Source organism: Chlamydotis macqueenii, chromosome 4 (genome assembly GCF_036417535.1).
Source record: "Chlamydotis macqueenii isolate bChlMac1 chromosome 4, bChlMac1.mat, whole genome shotgun sequence".
Classification (NCBI taxonomy): Eukaryota; Metazoa; Chordata; class Aves; order Otidiformes; family Otididae; genus Chlamydotis; species Chlamydotis macqueenii.
Genome location: NC_141559.1, coordinates 47,164,395 through 47,189,609, shown reverse-complemented (window position 1 = coordinate 47,189,609; position 25,215 = coordinate 47,164,395).

Here is a 25,215-nt window from a genome sequence, read left to right as displayed (position 1 = left end):
ATTTGTGAATACATGGTCCTGCTCTTTATCCTGTTTGGTTTTGTTGTTTGGTCTGTTTTTTTTTTTTAAATCTTTTCTGAAAGTAGCTATCTTTTAATCTCAAATACAGAAGCGACTGAGGGAAACAGGCCTCCTACCTTAGGCATGTGACTTAACATCCATAGACGCAGTAAAAATATTCCTGTTCGTCTCTATGATTACTCAGCCTTTTCCTTTCAGTTTGGTGGTAGATCTTTCTATCAAAGCAAGCTCAGTTAGAAGTGGGCTGAGATAGAGAATTTCAGTTCAAATAGATCAATCACTCTAGATCAATCAGCAAAATAAAACCAAAGAGTATAAAAAGACCACAATTACCATCACAAAAGAAATTAAGGGAGTAACTAGTATCTAACTCATACATTTCTTCTATACTACATTTTCTAAACAAAGGATGTGGATATTCTCCTCTGGATTCTGAGTGTAAACTTTGCTTTGTGTCAATCACTTTGGGAAAAAAATCAAACAAATCATATTTTTCCTAATCTATCAGCGAATTCTCAGATGTAAAGTTCTTGCTAGGAAGGACTCGGAATGCAAGAATATTTTCACTATCTTTCTTATTTAAGAATAACTAGTGGGAAATTACAGACTTGTATGTACACAAATTTACCCATAAATTTATTTCTGTTCCTCTGGCTGCTTGAAGAAATTGAGATAATTATTTCCTTTTTCAAAAGCAATATACAAATAGTGGTGCATGTCTTTGCACATTCATTTGGAAACACATATACAGAACACACACACACACACCTTTGAATGTTTGTATTCCCTTAATTTTCCAAGGACTTTGGGACACACAGAAATGAAAAGCCACCTTTTCATCTTATAATTATGTTTGTGACCTCACAAGTTGTGCTTCTCTCTTTCTTATAAGAAGTGCCACATGAAAGAAAATAGGAAATGCACACCAAAGTGGAAGGGGAAAAGATAACAAAAGATAATAACAAGAAGCAGAAAAATAAATCTGCAAGGATGGTAAGGAAGAGAACAAATCTAGGAAGAAAAGAGAAGAAGAAACAGAAATAAAAGCAGAGATAAATATGACAGGAAATGAGGTGAGGCAAAAGTCAAATAAGAATCCACTGGAAAAAATTGAGAATGGATTAAATAATACAAAGTAGGATAAAAAAATACAAACCTATAACACAGGAATGGTGAGTGGCAGGAATTAGCCTAAAATAAATCTGTAGAACCAAAAATGAAAAGAGAGTATGTCCATATTTTTGAAGTAAAATTAGAAGTAAAATCAGGACAACTTGACTGCAGCTGATCTTGGAAATAATTGCCAGAAATCTTTTGGTGCTTCCATCCCTAACATTCAGTTATTCTCCTTTGATAGTTTTCCACAAATTGAACAGATGATACAGTATTTCAAAAGCCAATAAAGTACTACATGGCCAGAAATAAGCCATAATCTTAACTAGTGCAGGAAATGCTGAAGCAATTACAATAGTGACTCATCATTAAAATTATTCTTCTTTTCTAAAGTGGTCATAGCTGCAAACAGCTTATGATTACCCAAAAGTAGCCAGTCTCCAAAAGAAAGGGTAAAAGTATTTTTGTTTAAGAAGTCAATTGAATGCTCATTGTGCCTTTTACCATCACCTTTTTCCTACCTCAGAAGGGTTATTTCTTCCTTTGTCACCTCATTTATATTCCACGGTATAAGGTTCATTGATTACAATCAGTAGAAAAACTTACAACAAAGTGAATTATAAGTTGTATTCACAAAGGCCTCTAGAGTTGCAGTAAAAGTTCCAGATAATATCCCTCAGGCTTCTGAGATACAGCATGGCAGAAAATTGCTTCATATTGCTTATTTTGGAAACATTAACATAATGGAAGACAATCAATAGGCTCTAATAATTACAGCAAAACCACACAATTCCCACAAGTAAACATGTGCTTTATGTGGTATACAAATTGCTATCCTGTAAAATGCATAATTACATTCTCTGTAAAGCAATTCATCAGAAAACACAACTATCTTGTTATGCTTTTGAGGGTATTTCAAAACTTCATTCTGTAATACCAGCAGTATCAGTTAAAACAAGGTCTAAGAGCAAACAGCAGCAAGTGGGAGCTGTGACAGTTCCCTCTTCAGGCACCTGAAGACAATAAACAAACATCACAGAAACAGAATTCCTAAACTCGCTTCTATCTGTAACTAACAGAAAGAGAAAAAACAATTTTAGAGGGAACACTTGGGCTTTACAATGGGAGGAATTCCCTCCACACTCAGTGCTGATGGATGGCTTGCGGAGATGTCTCCTGAGTGAAGGGAAAATGGTTCCTTGTACCATTAAAAACCAGTGAAAGATCTAGAAACAGATCTTTTTGGGAACAGGTTTACGGTGTCAGAGATGAGTAATAAACGATCCATCTTTTTTCTCTCAATTTAAAACCTTTGCTTCTCCCATATTCTTCTCACAGGCAGTGAGGACACTCTTAGTGGTTTTATGTACTATGAACTTTTACTTTATTATAAAAATACTGCTGGAATGGTCTATCGACAATAAAAAGACTAACTTGCTGCAATACCCCTAATTTTGATGAATTGCAGTTCATCAAAAGTTACAATGTAGCTAAAAATAGAGTGCCAAGTTTTATCCTTAATGTGTGAGCTGAATGCAGAAGCACTTTTGTACTCAAATGTAGAAGCCTGACTAGATTCAGGGCATATCAAGAGAAGAAATACAGGGAAAGAATTAGGATTTTGGCTTACAAGTGCATACCACAGAAGTGTTTATTCGAGTCCGGGATGAAACTCTCTAAATGCATGGGATTATTCACAGATGAAGTATTTTTGAATAACCAAGATCCATCTATCTAACCTGGAGGCTTTCTCCTGGCTTATCGTGTAGCTGCTGATACTGTTGATCTGTGATTTTGTCAGCCATTTGCCTTATGGGCAGAAGTCCTGTGTGGTTGATACTCTGTCAGCTATCACAACATAATTAGTTTTACAGATGCTAAATAGTCCTTCTTTAAAGTACATATAAATTAAAGTACAAACAAATAAGTATTACACCTGAGTTAGGAAAGCAAATCTGAGGTTGAAAGTGGCAACAGTTTCCTAGGATTACAACTGAACACAGTTCTGCTGTGGTCACTTTCCTGCTACATTTTGCTACAGCCTACAATTATTTGATCTGATAACAACTTTGTTCAGGATTCCCTGGTCTGCACTACACTCAGTGCTGTCTTGACCTCAGCTAACATATATGCACATGGGCTACCTGAATCCTAGCAACTTCCTAACCTTTAAGGTCTCAGCTTTGCTATTGTAAAATCACATAAAAATAAATAATGTGCTCATTTTTGCATATGAAAAATAAGGAAATGCCCTAGAAATGTAACCTTTTGACTATACTTAACCCTTACTGATTATAAAGAAGTCTGAAATCTTTAGATTTGGATTGCTGCCTGCTGCTATTTGAACCAACTATTAACTTAAAGCGGCAAATATATATATATATATATATTTTTTTTTTTTTACCATGAATCAATCACTAATGCCAGAGGAAACACAATTATACCAGAAATTATGAAACTAGCGGGGATGCTGGATTTGGTTCCTACACAGGCAATGGTCTTAAAGAGTTATAGACTATCTATTTTTAAAAAATCCTGTCCATGGGCCCTGCCCTATACGTATTTCTGCTCTATCCCAGGTTCTTTGCTTCACATTTTCTGTACCCAACCCCAGCTACTTCTCCATTGCTTCCTGTCCTGTTCCTCCCCTCCATGGTTCTCTCTCCTATTCTTATTAATCTTCTGGTGTGCTCTCCCACCCCTTTCCTGCCAAAATTATCTATTCTCTCCTGTCCCTTACACTTTTCCCATCCTTCCTCTCTGCCCTTTTACCATTTCCCCAGTTTTTTTTTTGCTGTTACTTCCTTCTTTCAGCTCTTGTTCTCCTTGTGCTTCTTACTGAACTCCCAGCCTTTTATCTCTGTTTCTCTCTGGTCCGACATCGTAGCACTGTTAGGAGAAACTGCAGGTCTTGCTAAGCTCATGTCAGTCTAGAAACATGGCACACAAAGGTTATCATCACAAAGATATGAGGAACTGAAGCACAAAAATTTCAGCAATAATCAAAGTAAAACAAAGTTGTATTATAAATATGTATACAATGATTGTTTCCAAACTGGACCAAACTTGGCAATTTTTATGGGGTTGCAAACCACAAGGGCATTAGCATGAGGAAACTTGTCCACAATCAAGTCACTGCTCTAAAACACTCAGGAATGAAGCTTACCATGACACTGATGTGTGTTTTAACAAAGAAACTGTATTTTCTACCACTGCAGAACATCTCAATTAGAAAAAAAAAACTAAGTTCAAAAATCCAATCTTAAGGAAGACATTGCAGTTGGAAAATGTCATCCCAAATAGTTCAAGTTTGATAAGCCTTGGACAAAATGGTTTTAAAATGGAAAAAAAAAATGCAACCATAAATATACTTAAGAACTCAAACCATAAGAAGCAAATGTAGACTTACTTGTTAGCTAACTTTACTTGAACTCAATGGGATTTTTGTCTGAGCAAGCACTACAGGATTCTCTCCTTCATTTATAAAGAACAACTCACCACAGCATCTAGATGCTATTTAAAAAAATTTGAAATAGATTACACAAAGCTACTCACAACGAATGCTATTTAACAGACTACTACTATCACTAAGGCTATATTTGTAATCTTGGAGCTGTTGACAGCAGGAGCATTTGATTTGTCTATTTTTATGCTTAACCTCAGTAGGGAATATTTTACCTTTTTTCCTGAGTGTGTCTATTTTACAGACTCCTCATAAGTTAACAAGACTGTTACTGAAAAGTGATCTCTCTAGGTTTATTCTTCAAAGCACAGTGAAACTTAATTTAATCACAGCTTCAAAATATCATACAATAAAACTAATTTAATTACACTTAGCAATGGCCACTAGTCTCATTAAAATGCTAATGAGGCTTATAATTATTAAATTGCTTAATGATTGTTAATAGAAATAAATGACAAAACAAAGCTTAAGCGGAAAGTCAGAATGCCCTCAGGTAATTTTTCTTAGTGACAGTTTCATGTGATATAGCTCCTTCGCAGTATTCAGAAAAACAAGGAAGATTAAAGTTTGAGGTAAGAGGACATAAAAGATTAGAATGCAGCTGGACATGTAGCCAATCCATTGTCTTATCTTAAAATATTTAAATATAGCTGATATAAATTTTCACTGTCTGGAATCTTTTAGAGTACTTGTTTTCACCTCATGTGCCAAATAGGGAAAAATTCAATGTGTATTTAAAACTTACAAAGAATCCAATTCACAAGAAATACATATGGACAGTATTTGTAAAGTAGTGTCATAATATTAGCATCAGTTTGAAAACCAGTACAATGGAGAACAAAAATGAGACCTGTAAATACTCAGAGATAGAGCTAAAGATTACTCTGTAGTTTTTAAAATATCTAATGGATACAAGTACTGATTGTAAGATCCATTCCTGTGGCCAGAAGGAAAAGGAATTCAAACACTGACTTATGAGAAAAGGAGAGCTATAATATTTGTGTCTTCCTTATATTTAATAATATTTATAGGAAAATCACAAAGCATGTTTGTTTTTCAAGGCTAAATATTAATGGAGATGAACCGACTTGACAAAACTTATGCTACAGTATAAAGTGAGAGTGTTTCAGAAATGAGAAATATTTGACACAAATCAAAAGCAGCATTTGCCACACAGTTTGCAACCTATTCAACAGATGCTGTTCGTGTCCCAAAACAAAAATGCATATCAAAACCTCAAAAAGCAGCTGTTGCCATTTGGCCAAATGTAAAGCGGCCTCCTCTATCCCTGCATTTTGACAGCTATTCTGTGGCTCCAGGAGAGTCAGGCAGAGAGCAACGTGAGCAGCTCCAGCTCAGAAAAAGACAGCACTGCTGAGCCCGACTGCAGTAGTTCACTGTGCTAGCAGCGAGGAATTCCCCCTGCTCTTATTAAGGGGAGTTTCAGAGCCAGCAGGCAGCCAGGGACCGTCTCCCAGAGGCTTATGAATAGTGACAGAGAAAGAAAAGCAAATGACCAAAGCAAATGACAGCCAAGCAAATTTGACTGCTTTTGGGTCTCCTAAGGTGACTACAGTGACAAAAATGCCCACTGAATGGCTTCTATAGTCCTCCGGTAGGATGTATTCGGGTCCTCAGGACACGATGTTAAGTTAGAGCATATTTCAAACACACACATTATTCGTAACTAAAAAAGAAGGTGGAAGGCACAGCCTTGCCAGATAGAAGCAACCATTGGCACTGCAATGGTTGGCACTTGTCTTTTCCACCAGTCAGGCCTCATTAATGAGAAACAAAGCCTTTCACAGCTTCAGAAAATAGGTGTCCCTCCTCTTCAAGACCACCTTTATAAGATAGATGCATACATAATTATTTCTTAATTCCTATAAAGCACTGTTTCTCGTTGAAGTATATTCAGTCATCCTTCTAATCAAGAGAACATTGTCACACATCAGTACCTCATCAAAGGAGAGAAAAAATTATAAAATCAAAGTCTCCGTTCCAGTATGAAACTGAGAAAAATTAATACACATTAATTTAGCAATCTAAATTAGCAGTTATTGAAAAAAAAAATCTCACTTTGAGAGACCAATAAACTTAGAATTCACAGTTCTAAGATTTTCTACCCTGCTCTCCAATCTGTTATTTTTCTTTTCCAGCTGTAACACTTCCTGGGTCAAAGTTCACTTGATATAAAAATGTAACACTGAACGTCATTTTAATCTCAGAGGTGAATGTAGTCCCTTTGCATATGTCTTTCTCTTATTATATTTTTGAAATACTGAAAAATAAATGTTTCTGGGTACATGCCTAGTCAGGCACTACCAGAATCCATTTTGATTACACTAGAATTCAAACAGAGTTTAAGTGATTCTCTTGGAGAAAAATAATAGTTAATGAAGACTTTTCCAGTACATCCCACTAGACTGGGAATAATAGACTCACTGACTTTATTCATCTATAGCAGACAGCAACTGGAATTGCTCTGCTCTCTCTTCAGCAATTCATCTGCAGAGAAAATTCATAAACATAGATTTATTCATTTGGATAGAGGTTATCAGTAGCTTTCAGATATTTGGACTTTTACTCCTCAAGGCAAATGCTAAGCAACAATTTGGGGCACATCCTGAACAGTATATTGCAGTAAAATTAAATAAACATGTTTCAGCCAGTCATATTTAGGCAGCTGCCCAAATGAAAACTAAATCTTTGACAAGTAATAATTTCTGTCTGGTTAAACACAGAATGGAGGAATTAGACAAGATGTAGGGCTTCCCTTTTGTTAAATTTCTGAAGCTAATGTGTTGTTTTATATAGTTTCTGAAACTGAAAAAAAAAAAAAGGAGAAGAAAAAGTGATTCCCTAGTTGGATGTAAAAAAGGACAACACATAGCATCATTGAAAGGGAGGAATGGGAAATCTATGCAAAGGAAAAAAGATCAATGTGAAGACAAGACTATGGTAAAAATTTCATTTGTAGGTACAACAAAGGAATAGAAATGTTAACACCTAAGACATCCTCACTTGTGAAGGATCTAATGTAGATCAATGACAAAGGCAAGTGTTTAGAGCAAGGCAAATTGTGGTTTTGTGGGATAACATACTAACTGCTGGACAAAAGCAAATGGAAACCTTCCTTGTAATAAGGCAATTCAGAGATCTGTTCTCCTTTCTCCACACCCAGGAAAGCATGCCCTGCTATCTCCATCTTGGTGGTTTATTTCACCACCCCTGAAGCCTAGGGAACTGTTTTGGAGTACTTTGGTCTACCATTTAGTGACTGATCAAAAATCAGACTTGGATATTTGCTATGTTAAATGAGCTCAGACTGTATGGATCAAAGAAGCCCTTCTGTTGTATTTCCACTGGGAAGTTGTTTGTCTGTAATAGTCCTACTTAGTAATGACAAAATAATTAGCTGTCTATAGCCAATTATTTATCCAGTTTTTTTCTGCCTGACATATAAAGGACTCAAAGTACTTAATTACTCATGTACATTTTCACTAGAGATGGGGCAGTGGGTGGAGGTAACTGCTTTACACAAGTGCAGTGACACTGAGTTATAGCACCCGGCTGGTTGTCCACTTTGGATATTCTCTATCGATGGAGAGAGTTACCTGCAGTGCTGAGATTATAAAGTCAGTACAGAAAGTGCTTCAGTTAAGACTTTGTATTCTAACTACAGTACAGTTCCTTTTCATAAATTAGAATGATTTAAAGATAAATGTGGTAGTTAATTATTTTTTTTTTCAGAGAATTTGCATTTCCATTATAATCATTACTGAGGGAATGTTTTGTTTGGAATGTTTTCCTGAAGAACAGAAATATTTTGCTTCAGATTGTCAAACCTTAAAATGATAAATACAAAAGAGCTGATAACGATAGCTTATTCTCTGGTTCCCTGTTTTAATGAAATCAACATCTCTTGGGATTAAACTTGACAAAAGGGTTTCCCTGCAAATACTGGATTTCAGGGTAAGCCTGATGAGGTAAAAGCAATTTAAGGCCACTTTATAGAGGTATTTACACTGTTCTTTGTGCCTGAATTAATCAGATGCAGACAAGACCATATCAACACAGGAAAACCAACCAACCAAACAAAACCCAAAAAACCAACCCATCCCTTGCAAACCCCCATAAAGCAGTTAGGAGAACAAGAAGAGAGTTAGAGAAGGTGGTTTGGGAAATCCAGGTCATGCATATGATATCAGATCCTCAGGAGCACCTCAGGAACTGGAGAATTTTTTCCTAGCTATCTCTTAAAGGAAGTTAGATTATTAAAACCACATGGGAATAAGTAACAGACTAATTAGACCACTGTACAGTGACCCACAGCAGAAGCCCAGAAATAGAGTAATGGCTTCTGTCTCTGTAGGAGGAAACCAATCAAGGTGCTGTTCCCAGAAATGGGATGGAACATCAGGCTCAGGAGGTCCAAACCAGAACACGTAAAATAACATATATTGAGAAAAAGGGCAGTGAAGATGAAGGTGAAATCTTTTGAAAAGTTCATTAGCTCTAATAAAAGACAAAACAATTAGGAAGCTATGTTGGGTTTAGAAATTCTAAATGGGAATAGCTTATTCCTTGAGTACAATAAAAGCCTGACATAAGGACAGGGATGGCCCATGTCATAGCCAAAGGCCTCATCTACTTACAGCTGATATAAGGTTCTGCCTGCTGCATCATTCCAGCATCTTGATTGCTAAGGAAGCTGCTCTCACCAGTGACGTGACTTTCAGTAATCAGAACACCTTTTCTCGGGATTTCTCAAAAAACAATTTCTGTATAAAATCACTTCAGTTATTATAAATCCTGTCTTATGGGCAATTTATCTTACTTCAGAGGCCTCCTCCAAGAGTCTTGTCTTTGCAAGTTCAGTAGCACAGAGGTCCTAGCATAGGTCCTCCATGTCGTGAGAGGAGAAGCACACATAATGATTTAATTCTAAAAATAGACTCAGCAAAACTGAGTGGTAATAGATTGGCAAGTAATTACCTTCTCAGTAAAAATATGCAGGTAAATCACATTCACTTATGTGCAGAAAGCTTGTATAGTAATTGTGACTCATCTAAAAACCTATTTAAATCATTTGTTTTAAATCTTAGATGACGCTTAAGTGATGCATATTCCTTTGCATTCCCCAAGAGCAGTCCTTTGCAAAGGATCCAATTTTATTCTGAGAGTTCACTTCTAAAGGAGTGAGCAAAAAAAAATACGATACTGCATATTCTGTCAACAAGTAGATAAAATAAGTTATGCTGGGCATTTGCAGAAGGAAAGAAATAATTTATATTATATTGATGTTTTGAATTAAAATTGAAATATATTACGTACTTGACAGAGACCATACATATAGGTGACTCCAAGATTACTAGAAGCTATTGAGATTCCAGGATTCGGGGCTTATAAGAAAGATGGGGAAAAACTTTTTACCAGGGCCTGTTGCACTAGGACAAGGAGTAATAGTCTTAAACTAAAAGAGAGTAGACTTATATTAGACATAAGGAAGAAATTATTTACAATGAGGGTGGTGGAACACTGGCACAGGTTGCCCAGAGAGGTGGTAGATGCCCCATCCCTGGAAACATTCAAAGACGGTTTGGATGGGGCTCTGAGCAACCTGATCTAGTTGTAGATGTCCTTGACCTTTAAAGGTCCCTTCGAACCCAAACTATTCTATGATTCAATGATTTACAAAATCAAATGTACACTACAAGTTTTTAAATATGAGGTTTTTTCCTTCTGCATGTGACTTAAATTAGTAAAATAAGATTAGATTTTAAGAAATTAAGAAGTCTTAGAAAAAATACAGAAGTATTGAAATTGAAAAATAGATACAGAATATAGCCTTGCTTAGGTAAAATAAGAGCTATATATCAGTCTTTTTCTAGCCAACTGCAAAGGAATTTATAAAAGAACTTTCAGTTTACATTCTGCAGTTGGCAATATTCTGTAGCAAAGATAACAAAAGTATTAAACTGAGGAGTAAATCCAGAAGAATCTCCAAAAGACATTGTATAACCTGTATGTTTATGAATGTTTTTTTTTCCCAGTAGCATGGACTTGATTGTAAAGTCATGGAACTAAATCCTATTTTGGCAAGCATTAGACCAATACAGAGCAAAAATACCTGGGTTGAATTTGTTTTATTATTATTTTTATATGACGAGGCAAGGAAAAATGTAAAAGACGACTGTGAAGTGTGAGGAAACAATAATACACTATTAATATACACTATGTTAGCCAGTGCTTTCAAGACATCAGCAACCTAATTATTGTCAAGTAAATCACAGCATGGATATTTATAGGAACGTTCTCCCATGTAAGAAAGCATGGAAGTGCTGGTTTGAAAATGTAACAAGAAGGTGATAGAAGCTGACATCACAATGTAGTATTTCTTTTTGTACTTTTATGGAGAGTGAATACACCACTCAAGTGTGGCACAGATCCGTCAGTTCTCACTGTCCCAGTTAGTGCAGCCTGCCATCACACTGCTTCAGTCTGGAAACAGCATGCCTGCATTGCTGTATTTTAACTTAAAATCCATTTTCCTTCCTGTGAACATGAATGTCTTCTCTTATAATCTAAATTGTTGCTGCCTAAGAGCTATGCCCATCCACTCCCTGTACTCCCCATTGCTTCCAGCACTAAGTTTCCAGTTCACTTGGAATTTACTTGTAGCAAATATCCACAAGGTCCATTTGCTGCAATTGTGTATCTGTCTCCCAGTCTCCTTGTAACTTGTAACCAAGCTGCAACTTGTACTTATTTGATCCTTTATCAGAATAGTCTTGACACACAGACTCAGAATGACTTTTAGTCAGCATTTGACTGAGAACCAGGAATGAAGGTGTCAGACACTGACAGCAATCCTCTAACTGCAGCTGAGAAAGAAAACATATTTTCAACATACAGTTACTGTTGAATAAGAGGAGAAGTAAAGAAAAGAAAATATCAGAAGGCATCTGCTCAGACAACCCCGATACCAAATTTTACCTTAAGTATATTTTCATATTTCCACATCCTTAGTTGAAAAACGGGTTCAGGCCTTCACATCTGTTTAAACCAAAACTGATATTCCAGATAAGGTGTTCTAAAGCACACTGATTTATCTGTCCATTTGTCCATTTGTACAACGAGTATTTTGTCGCCTGCTGTTTTATTCATAGCTAACAATGACTATGTTTAACATACATATATTTCTCTTCTTTATTTTTTGTATCTGTTGAAAAACTATTTAACTGCAGAAATTGTTCCTTTCAGTCCCTAGATACATGAGGGTGTACTCTATACTACTAACTGTTCTCACATACATTAATCTAACTCTTTAGTTCATTCAGTTCTCCCCTTACAACATTTTAATCCTGCTCATTATCAAGGAAGATTCTCAAACCCGGGCTGTTATAAAACATTACTAGCTTGTTTCTACTTTTTATGTCATCCTCTCTGAAAACACTGATCAGCCATAAAGTCTTTAGAAACTCTGGTGGTTAACTTCTCTTTTGCACAAGATAGAAGTCTGCAGTGTTCCCTGGCCATTTCTTTTGCTCAAAACTTTACCCACATTACTCTAACTTCTATGTTTACTAATTTTCTATCAGTAGACACATTCATTGTATTCAGTAAGGTGTAATTACACCAAATGCTTTGTTGAAGGCCAGATTGATAAGATCTACCCTTTTTGTCTCATCTAGAAATAGGTTCAAATAAATGTTGTGTAAACAGATATGTGCATAATTTCATTTTATTGCAAGTTATTGATGGATCTCCAGGTCTAAACCCAGATACAGGTGAAAGCATTATTCTTTCTCATTTTAAAACTGTCTTGCATGCCTCACATTTCAGTGGTTTTATGGCAGTACATAAACCAAAACAACTGGTTAATACCAGAGAATGCAGTAATGAAAACCATGTAAGTGCAATTTCATTCATCTATGTGTGTGTATATATATATATTTATTTTATGATTCATATTTTAAAATTTATGTGTATTTTAGAATGTCTAAAGAAGCAACACTTATTTTATGAGTTGTTACAAACCATATAAATTCCTGCCTATAGCACAAACATGTGGAAGACTATGACCACAGCAGAGAAGATGGGATTTACTCATCTATGTGGGGTTTGTGTAGTAGAGGGGCTACAGTGGAAGCTTCTGTGAGAAGCTGCTAGAAGTCTCCCCTTTGTCCAGTGCACTCAGCTGGGTCTAGGGCAGACCCACCACTGGCTGCGGCTGAGCCAGTTGGTGACAGTGATAATGCCTCTGTGATAACATATTTAAGAAGGGGAAAATGAAACAGAGGCACGGACAGAGAGGGGGAGGCGTGAGCCTTGTGGACCTTGCGATCCTCACCCTCTGCTCTCCCACCGGACATCCATACGGCCCTCGCCCAGCTCAGCCCAGCTGAGAGAAGACAGGAGAAGGGATGTGAAGAGAATCTGAGAGGCATCTGCCTGAGCCTGATGGTGAAGAATTCCTTGTCAGAGGAACGGCTCCAGACGCCAAGGTCAGTGAAGAAGGAGGGGGAGGAGTAATGCTGCTCCTGACAAGATTCCCCTGCAGCCCGTGGTGCAGCCCATGGTGAGGCAGGTTGTCCCCCTGCAGGCCATGGAGGCCCATGGAGGAGCAGAGATCCACCTGCAGCCCGTGGAGGACCCCACATCAGGGCAGGTGGATGTCTGAAGGAGGCTGTGGCCTAAGGAAGGGCTGCGCTGGGGCAGCCAGTTCCTGAGGGACTGCACCCCATGGAAAAGGACCCCACGCTGGAGCACAGGAGGAATGAGAGGAGTTCTTCCCCTGAGGAGGAAGGAGCAGCAGAAACAATGTGTGATGAACTGACTGCAACCCTCATTCCCTGTTCCTCTGCCTTTTGTCGGGGAAGGAGATGGAGATGATTTGAAACTAAGTTAAGCCCAGGGGAGGGGTTGGGGGAAGGTATTCTTAAGATCTGGAGTTTTTTTCTCTCTCTCATTATCCTGCTTTGATTTTATTAATAATAAATTGAATTAATTTTCCCCAAGTTGAGTCTGTTTTGCCCGTAAACATGATCTCAGTGATCAGTCCCTGTCCTCATCTTGAACCTTGAGCTTTTTGCTATATTATCTCTCCCTCATTACCTCAGAGGGTGGGGAAGGTGAGTGAGCAACTGTGTAGGGCTCAGTCCCGAGCAGGGATAAACTACAACATCATCTAGCTTTAAAAGAATATCTAAACAAGCCATATCCATTATAAAATGGTTATTACTCAGAACTGTAGGCTTCTGTAAAACATTGTGCTGATCATAATGCAGAAATCCAAGACTAACTGAAATTGTGTCCAGGTTCACAAGCTCTTATGAACTGTACATTCAGAACAAGTGTATATGAACTTGATTGGATTGTAAGTTTGAAGTTATTACAAAATGCTAAGGTACATACTAATTTTTACAAGGGCATCTTGAAGATGCCTCGTTAAATGAGAAAATGATATTTAAAAAAGATACAGCTGAACTTTTTGATATTTTCAAGGGAAGTGTTTTAACTTCAGACCTCTTAATATTACTTCTGTTGAAATAATTTTTCAGTATGCCATCAGACATATTCTTGGATTCAGACAATAAATTAAAATCTGATATGTAATAGTTTGAGAAAACATAACAGTAATAAGCCATTTCCTGTATTTTTTTTTGCTATTGAATCAAAATTATTTTTTTTTTTTGTTTTCACACTGTTTTGCTATTGAATCAAAGTTATTTTTTGTTTTCACACTGTTTTATCTTCCCTCTTTTCTAAATTCAAGCTCAGCTTTAGAGCACATCAGAAATAAAAATAGTACTATGGTCCTCATCCATCAAAGTATTGAAACACAGTTTTATGTGAGTAGTTTCATTCAAATCCATGGGTTTATGCCAATATGCCAATATTTAAAAAGAAAAATATATCTGTATTTCTGTATAAGGCAGCATCTTCTGCCAATTAGGTTGTGAAAACTCTTCTAAACAGTGCTCCTATAGAAACCAAAGAACTATGGTTTGGTTTTGGTGTTTTGTTTTGTATTCAGGCAAGAACCACAACTTTGCTATGGAATAAGCACTAAATCACTAGCATGTGTGACTCTATGGATACAATAACTTTCTGAATATCCTTGCACCAGTTTTAGAACCAACTGACCAGAATAAAAAAATACCTTCTTCTTAGGCCCTGAATGAAGGCCTATAAATTCACATTTTCAAAGGGAGACTTTAATTTTCACTTTTTACTTCCTGGTTTGTGCTTGGTTTTTTTGCCTTTTTTTTTTTTTTCCCAATAGACATTGTACAGTAGCCACAGTATGCCAGATGTTACAGACTGAAAAACTAAATTTTCTGGGATTTGGTGTTAGTTTGCACATAGCATATTTAATGTGAAACAAGACATGAACAGAAGAAATCTAATTTCGTATGAAGGGTTATTCACTACTGTCCTTCAGTGGCATGGATAGAAGTTATCAATTCTAACCCATCCTGCTAAAGAAACAAATTTTCTAATAGTTGGTCAGAAATTTAGATGAGAGGGGATTATGATCTCCAGTCTAGTTCCTAAAGGGTAGGAGCAAGCATAAGTAAATCTCTTTTCCTTATGAGTAACCTTAGTGAATAGACAGGGCAGATGAAAATGAAACCACTAACTCAGTCTTTTAAGTGATCCTTGAAAAACTGGGACACAATACTGTGAGTACAGCAACTGGTACGACCAATTATTTTAGTATATTTATAGACACTGATTTGACTCCATGGAAGTCAGTGGGAGTCTATCAACAGATCTAATGACAGCTGTGCCAGACTTTGAAGACAGATAATATAAGATATACTTTAATACCTCCTTTCTATCCTGACGGGTTCACTAACATCAATTTTTTTTAAGAACCACAGACCAGATCTCACACCACAGCTTCTGAGTTTCAGACAAAACAGAGGAGTAGCTGTTAAAGAGCAGCCCAAAGGTATACTCTCATAGGATGTGAGAAATTAATAATGTTAATATAATGTTTTACCTTTATCAAAAGTACTTTTCCATACCTGAAATATACCTTAGCCATCATCCTAGAGATAATTATGAGAGAAGACATTTAAATAATCTTTTCCCTCCCGTATTTTCTAATCTGTTTGGATTGAGAGCTTCTTTATCAAACACTGATTAATATTCTCTGATTGTACAAGGTCTAGCACTGGAGGGATGATCTTAATGTGAACCTTTTAGTTTTCATTGGAATATAAACAGCAATATTATAAATGAATTTTTTATAGCTTTGCATCATAATGCAGTATAACTAATCAACTCTCCTCACTAACCTCTGCCCTATCTAAACCTGATATTACTTTCAACACAACTTCAGTATGACATTTGGCATGACTTTGTTACTCTTAACTGAGTCATATAAATCTAATCAAATTATAAAACCATTACTAAAACCAGATATACAAGCAGGCTTACTCTTAAACATATGGATCTTTTATATAAATAGCAGAGACTGGTTTGCTATTTTAAAGCCAATATTTCTCTAAAATGAAAGTCTTTTTCAATTTAATAATGAAGAAAGAAAAATTAATACATTGTTTATGGAATCTATACATTTTGGAACATATTTTGTAAAGTTTTGAGAATGATCCAGATTTTCAGACGATGTATTTTTAATGAAAAGCCTACCTTGAAAAAGTAGCCAGTTTCTTGTGGCCTACAAAGTAAGTGATCATCGTTGGCACCAAGAGATGATTCATGATAGCTTTTGACTGTGATGGATGAACAGCAAATGTATACTGGCCAAGATTATAAACAGCAAAGTGACAAAGACAAGACCTATTTTTGCAAAAGACTCAATGAACAGAAAATCAAATCCCAGCAGAAAAAAAAAAACAAAAACAAAAGCAAAACCAGTGATTTAGCTTAGCTTAGCATAAGCCTAAATTCTAAGATGAGTTTCTTCAAGTCAAGATGACAAAACAACGGCGAAAGATGGAGGTTGTGCTTTTTCCTTTTTTTCTGTCTTTCTCCTCTGTGGTAACTAAAATTATCATTTACTTTTACAGAATTAAGAATATGAAGTTCTTTATATGCTCCCTGTCCTCTCCATATTGTTAGGTTAACTAAAGAGTCCAAACAGTCTCATAAATAGTTATGTTTGTTCTGTTCTCAATTACAGCTGAGGATTAAGTGGAGCTCACATAATTACTTTCTTAAATTTATTATAAAATGTTATCTGCTTCATATTTTTACCAGCATTCCTATTTCTACCCCCTCAAATCTACTGTTCATTTACATGTTTAATTTTAACTCTTCTCCAAGAGGTTCCACTGTCTGATCCAAAGTCTTTTTGATACAGTCCAGCTGCATAATCTTGGCTCAGAGAAAATCGTTTAATTATGCAGAAGAACTTTGAGACGGTCCACAGAAAGCAGCCACAAATGGTAAGAAAGGTAATACTGCAAGCAGAGGCTAGACTGTTAACATAAGGATAGCTGACCAAAGATTCAAGAAGAAAAATACTGATAGAGAATGGTATGAAATCCTAATGTAAACTGAAAGAGTTGCAGGACAACAACTCAGCAGTATCAAATACCAGTCTGAGTACACATACAAACATAAGGTCTCACATGGGGGTTGGCAAGCATACCGATGCTTACCCTACAGACTCATTAGTCCTAGCTAGATGTTGTGTATATGAGGCAACAGCTAATTGCTTTATACTTTTAAGTTATATAATCCTGCTAGCTGAGTTTCTTGGTAAATAGGAAAAGATAAATGAATACTCAGAAGAAAAAAAAAAGCCCCAAGTATAATTCCTAAGCATATAATTAGAAAGAACAGAAGAAGAAAAACCTGAAGTAGTACTGAATACTGAAGAGCATCTGTATACTTTACCCAAGGACTTAATGGAGCATGTCGATGATTTGGCACCACATACTTGTCAATGGCTTGACCACTAGCAAACTATCTCAAAGGCCTTTTACTTAGAAGACGTCTCCCAGCTTGCGATTTCCATATAACATTTTAGAAAAATAAGAGTATCATGGCAATAATTCTTTCTTAAGGAGTTTCATTTAAGTGAGGTAGTATATCAGAAACTGTTCAGCATTCTGTACTCTTTGGCTGAACCAATATTTTTAATTATAACCTTGTAATAAAATGTTTACACTCCACTGATGTGAAATAATCAAAGTTTAAAAGCTACTTCAGGTCTATTGTAGATACCACAGAAAAGGTCAAGAGTTTAAGGCTTTTTATGTGTGTATGAAAGAGAGTTTTATTTATTTTGAAGTAATTCTATTTGTTTCAGAAGTGTAGTAATATCATTGCTAAGATGTTGTTCTAAAGGATAATCAAATTATGCTATCATAATACAATAATTAGCCTGTGGTCTTATAGTTTAGCCACTTGGAAATCAGATTATTTTCATGTAAACAGAGATGCAATTATGTTACTATTCTTGTATAAAACAGACACCACCACCCTCATCCCCAACAATTTGGAAGTTATAACTGAAATCTGTTGACGAACATAGAATAATAAGTGGATCCTTGATATATACTTCCATCCACCAATTTTTGGCCTTTTCTCAGGTTGAAATGTTTTTTGGTATTATTTTGATGATTCAGGGCTTCTGAGTTACAGTAGCCTCTGTCAGGATCTTCTTGGGCAGTCAGAACAGTTATAGCAGAATGTATTGCTTTAAGCACTGAAAACATATGGTAACTCCCCTACACTGGGCTAGTAGAAACTTGTAGTTTCACTGACAAAGACAAATTGACCACAGCCTCAGTGCTAGAAGTACTCTTAACAGGCTGTTTGTAGGCTCTAATGATAGTGAGTAAGAGTACCTTCCAACAGCTTTCATTCCTCAGCTCTTCCAATACAGCAACTTGACCATGACTGCATCTTCACAGGTATGGCATGGGGCTATAGCTTTTATAATAAATTTCATATATAAAATCATATTGTAAATATTTTAAAGCCTAACAGTAATGCACTAAGACACAAAAAAAAGGTGATACACAAGAGAAACTGATTTCCCAAAATGTAACTTAGAATATTGACACTATTTCTCCATGGTATTTTATTCTATGTAATAATGAATTTACAGTACTATAAATCAAGTGGAAAAACATTGATTGACATTGACATGGATACAATTAATCTCTCACTGGTGATCAGCTGCCTTGCCATATATTGAATAACAATTTTTTCAGAATTTAAAAATGCAATAAATATTGCAGTAAGGTATTCTAAATTTGAAAAATTGATGATTAAACAAGTATATTTTTGAATTAAAAGCACAGTAAACATTAACTTAAAGGATATTGCCCAGTAATTTATTGTTCTGAGTGAGTTTGCACAAAAAATGAATAAAGTCTCACTGAGTATAAGAAAAGCTTTCATAGTGTCCCTACTCATCCCAGTTTCCTGCAACTTCAAGCACTCCTTGTCTCTAGAAACACTGATTCCTATAGATGGCTTATTCCAGACAAGTTCAGCAAATTTTATACAGCAAAGAAACACCTGTTGAATGTGTAGTCTGTAAAAAGTTTCATTTTAGTCTCAAATATTGTATTGAAGAAATGAAAACTTCAAATGGAGTTCTAGGGACAATCTTGAAAAAAGAAGAAACAAAAATCTTCTGATAAAACTGTAAAAATTTACTGTCCTGGACTGTAGTTATCAGTTTTACTGGATTACTAATACAACCAAATACAATCTGTTGCATTTATCAACATTCTGAGAAATGTGATTATTTTTCCTGTAAACGAATTTAATATAATTATCATTTGTGATAAAAGGTTAACCAACTGAGTATATAGCTGCAAGATTTTTCAGCTGACTTCTCTATGACTTTATTTCATTCATACGGTCACACTAGATTTTGGTAGCTCTCCTCCTCATACTTGATCACAACTGGATTTTATGAGAACTATGCATCAAGGATTGCAAAGACCTTCAATTTAGAGGAATTAAAAACTGTAGCCCAAAACGTGGATACAAGATCTATTTAAGCATCTCCAAAGCTAGGTAAGACATACAATTTCTGAATTGCTTTTGGATTTAAAAGTTCAAATCTCACCTAGTCTGCGAAGTGGTTACAGCAGCTCTTCCCCAGAGTGGTCTGTTGAAATATGCTTTGATGGTGTAGTGCTCTGCTCTTCATCCATAAAACATTTCACGTTCAAAACTACATCAGAACCAAGTCTTTAGGTTACGGTAAATCCCAAGTGTATCTACAAACATATTTACATACATATAACAGTACGTAAATGCTAAGTTTGCCATATAAGAACACCTATTTCTTTTTCAACAATACCAGTTTATCTCTCTTTACATTTATGAATCAACCCAGAATTTAAAAAGTAAATGCTGAGGATTCCCCATGGCCACAGTTCTCCTTCCCTCTGTGGAAATCTGTTTCTAAAATAACTCACATTCAATTACACAGGTCACTTGTGATAGTGACTTTTCTTGGTGAGCCTGAAGAAAAGTCTGCAGTATCTGAACCATGAAAAATTATGCACAGTATTTCATTTTAAAGATGTGCCAGATTAACAGAAGGTAATTTGGGTAGACTGTGAATAGTAGCAGCTGCTTATTTGCAAATGCTACAGACACCACTTCTTTTTGCTTAGAATTTCTATTAGGTACTTTCCTAACAACTACTATAGTTTATTTTAGCTATGTCACCCCAAGTCAATATTCCTTATTAACTTTTGTTGTTGCTTTTTCTTGCACCAGTTTAACTCATCACTTCTACTATTACATCTACAACTGCAACCCTTCTATTACTATTTTATGTAAACAAAGGAGAAACATTAAACAATGAGAGATGGTTTAAGATGACCTTTTGCATTTTTCCAGATTTGAATTCTGCACTATTCTAGTATCATTAAATGTATCTATGTTGAATTTTAACACAAGTATATGACAATATAAATAATTTAAAGCCTTTTATTGAGTGATGTTTTGGAGGACTGCACAGACAACCCCTCCTCTGCCTCAACATACATCTTAATATTATTTGCAGAACTACCTCAAGGTTACTATTCTAATATCAGTTTGGGATTAAAAATTAGCCCATGACCAGAATGATAATAAGAGAAATAATACTTTCCTTATATTTATATATATGTACAAAAGATGAAAACTGGGTCGTTTTTAGAATCTTCTCAGTAATTTGTTTAGACAGTTAGCACAAAGTGAAGCTACTGGCCTTAAATGAAACGTCTGAAAAAAAAGGATTCTATTTGACTACATCTTGAAGATGCTACATCCTTGACTACATCTGAAAACACGCACCACACCACGTTGAATATCAACATCTTTTTGGTCAAAAGACAAAAGAATCACTTTCAGATAACTTTACCAATTTCCTCTCTTTTCTATTGAAAGCTATTTTAAACTGATCATCTGAGCAGATTCCCAAAACTCTAAATCATGAATCTTCCTTGATTATCTCAAAAAAATTTATTTAATAGAAATACAAGCCAGAGGAAATAAGATGTCCTGTAATATTATATCAAATATGCAATTTGCAATAGCATTCCTTTATTAAAAATGCCAATTATAATTTAACATAAAATTTAATTGAGGTCATTACCCTCCTGACAAGTTATTTCTAAATTCTTTCTTCTAATAAGATTTGTTATTTTAACATTTTCCACATCAATGCTTCTTTCATATCTGTATACTTCTTATCTATTTATAAAGATATTAGAAATTACCCATCATTTGGTTGTATCATTGTGCTATTAATAAGAAAGCTATCTATTTAACTGCTTATCTGGGAGAGAAAATTATAATTTATGTGTAAAATGTAAATATGATCTTACTAAAATCATAATTTATTACAAGAAAATGATATTTGTTAAAATATTATTAAAGAGAAATAACACTACAGTTATGAATTATTTTTAAGGTTGTTTTGTTTTGTAGTCTTGGTTAAAATGCTCAGGAAATGTATAATCTTAAAAATAAAATTTATTTTTACAGTGGGCTGAATGCATCATTGCCATATACTCATAAAGTTAAATATGGCTTGCCAATTCATTATGCAGGCAAACAAGGGAGGTCGTATTACCCACTAAGAGATCTCAAGTACTTGTTCCTATTTTACTCAGAAATAATTTATTGGCCAGAACAACTAAGATTATTACCTTGGAGATTTCCTAAGCCTCATGGGATGCTTTACTTCATGTAAGTGCATGTGGTGGAGGATATCTTGGCTGAAGGGCATAAAGGTTTCCTCTTTCACAATAAACTTGCCTTAGGTATGTTTGCCATTGATGTGCAAGTAGCCAGGTATTCAATACAAAATAAATTCTGTTTTCAGTCCTTCAGATATTTAATACATTTGGGAAGGTCATTTGTGCTGAAGTTTAGTATAAACCCAGCTCTGGACTGAAAAAAAATAGTAATTCTATCTTCAGTCAAACTAATCTAAATATATTGATTTGTATTGATACATTAGGTATTTAAACCTAATTGAAATTAAAAAGAAGGAATTTTATATATATATATTTTTCCAATAATTGGCATATAAAAATATGCAACAAGGAAAAACTTGCTTTCAGTAAATAACATTCTATCTTGCACAGTTCCTGTACTGTGATCAAGTCACATCTTAGTGTACGTACAACTAGTGGAAACCACTGTGTTAGTGTAAAAAGAAATTGGAGACAAGTGTTTGAACAGTGATTCATGTTGCACAGTTGAGTACTTCCACTTCCAACACAGAAAAAAGTGCTACTACTGTTATACCTTCCATGATAAAAAAGGTAGTGGGTCCTCTCTAGTACTTGTGCATTGCTTCACACAAAACTAGGACAGTACAGTTGTTTCTTCAATACAGGACAACCTAATTTTATCCTTATGATGGTGATAACTGAGTGAACAAAGTAATAGGGTCTTAAGTGGACCAAGTGGAGCATATAATTGAAATTAACATCACTTTTGAAAGTTGCACTTACCTATAATTAAGATCTTAGAATGTAAATAGCAGCTTATGACCTGATATTCCCTACGTGTCCCGTTCCAGATTTCCATTAAAAAATAACTATTTCTATTTCTAGAATACAGCAAACACTGAGAATGAACTATTTGGTCCTGACAGGGTGCCACAAAGCAGAATGGATGTACAGAGGTAGTTTGCTAAAGCTTGCAACTCTCCTGGCTTGGGCTGGATTAGTTTATCTCCCGGTTAGCTATCACCCAAAAAATCAACTACAATGTAAGGTACCAAAGAATCAGAAACATTTCTGTGAAGTAAAAAATAAATGCACCAATTCATGAAAAACAAAACAAAACAAAACCCAAAATAATTACAACAGCGTCTCTTTCATTTGCATAATTTTCCCTCTTGAAAACTGTACTGTAAGCTGACTTACGAGGTTAAGTTTCCTCCTACGATCCAGTGATAGCACTCTGCCCTTTTTGAGAACGGGAATTTTTAGAAAAAGAAAATAAAGGAAAATAAAAGGAAAGATTACGAGCATGTTTATCTAAAATACACCTCATTGCCTTTAATTTATAGTGCTAGTCAAAACAAGTAAGTTTTGAAGGCACCATACTTGCCAGATGTGAGAAGTAAATGTACTAGGGATGTTTTGCTGCATCGTGTGACTTGCTTTTTAATACCTTTCTGAATTTCTGTCAGTTGAGCTCCAGTTTCCATTTGCTTTCCTTTTTCAGCCCCTACCCTCACCATAATATGGCATTAGGATTGTGTGAAACACTTCTAAAGAACTTTGAGCCCACCCATACTTAACTAGAGAATGGAAATCAGCCCAGGAGGAAGAATATGTGTTATTCCATAAAACTAGGGAAGAAGCCAAAAGACCTAATTAAGAAAGAAAGGATTTAGTGAACAATCTTTTAGGAACACTTTCAGACACTATATTCTACTTGTGGTAGCAACAGAGTAATAAACATTGTATAATTATTGCAGGACAAATTTACAGCTTCCCCTTCAACATACCAATATTGCACATGGCTTTCAGAAGCCTTATCTTAGATTTTGCATTCAGATTCACCTTAGGTTTTTAAATATGTTTCTTGAAAGTGTACATATTTGTATACTAACCTTTTAAAAAGGGAATTTATTAATGTATAACTTCATATTCAGAATAGACTACATTTAAATATTGGATTTTTTTTTAATTCAATGTTCTCACTCTTTTTCTGTACACTGACTTGCATGTGTTTATTTTACAGTTATTCCTCTTGTGATATTAGCAGTGAAATTTCTGGTTAAATTCGAAGCACTGAATCTTTTTAAGAAAGAAGGGGAAACATGCCATCATTTAAATTTTCAAATGATTATACTTGGGTATTAAGAGATATATCAGCCTTAGGAGCAACAGCGTTTGGGGAAAGGACGTAGAAATCACAACATAGCTATAAAGCATGGTGGCTCTTGGCTGCAGATTTATTTCCACCAGACTCAAAGTCAGTAACTTAAAGCAATTTCTTTCTTAGACTCAAATTGATCATGAAGATTCTACCACGCTTTTCACAGGAAAACTGAAACATAACTTCAGAAACACATAATAGAGAATGACTGGAAGAAAAAAAGATACATTCTACTGCCTTAATGGTTTCATACACTTATTGCTATCATCAATAGCACTCATATTCTAAGAAAAGTGAAAAGCATTTATTTCAAAACATATTGAATCTTCCTGGGAAGCAGTTGTATACTAAACACACTTTAAAAAAAAAAAATCAAGAAATGTTGTTACATTCTTTTTTTTTTTACTGGAATTAACATAACTGCAACTGCCTACTGTTAGGTGTTTGCATGAAAGATCAGAGGAATGAAAGAACTATAGCCTTATGCCACTTTATACCTCTGTATTTATAATTTCGGTGTGCATTTTTACCTTTCTTTTTCTAAAAGTTTTCTATTCTCTTAATTTCTTCTGTTTGTCTTAAAAATACTTGTTCACGAAGGATAAAATATAGTTGGTGTTTGCTTCATGGTTTACTCCTATTTAGAAAGCTGGCTTTCATCCTGAGTGAAAATATAGCTATAAACTGAAAACTGAGAACTGTTTTCAGCCACATTCTGTTGCTTCTTTACATAATTATGCTGGTAGTTGTCCCACAAAGAGCCCCTGCATAGCATTATTTCACAATCGAGGTTATAAATTATCTAATAAGATTAAATTTTGAGTTGCTAAAATCTTCTGTTATAGTAGTATTCATTGTCCATGTTAATTTTTCCATAGAAACCATTATATCTTATTTATCATCTATTTAGCTAACTATATTTCATATATATCCAAAATATTTACATGAGGATTACTGCACTTTTAAAAATTCTGTTACTTTTTCTCCATTTAGTGACTGAATTAATCCTAACAGATAATTGTGTATCTTTTTTTTTCATACTTTTTATAGAGGGATAGAAATTACAGAACAGAAGAAGAATGGGAGAGATTACTATTTTGCACACTAATACTTTCATTTACAAGGAAACACAGCACAGAAATGTATGCAGTTACAGTGAAAATGCCTTTGCCAAATATAATTTAAATGACTATAGTTTTTGCTCATATAAAGATTTTCTAACTGGAGAGGATTTCATTCCTATAAATAAACAGAAAATAATCATTGCTCCA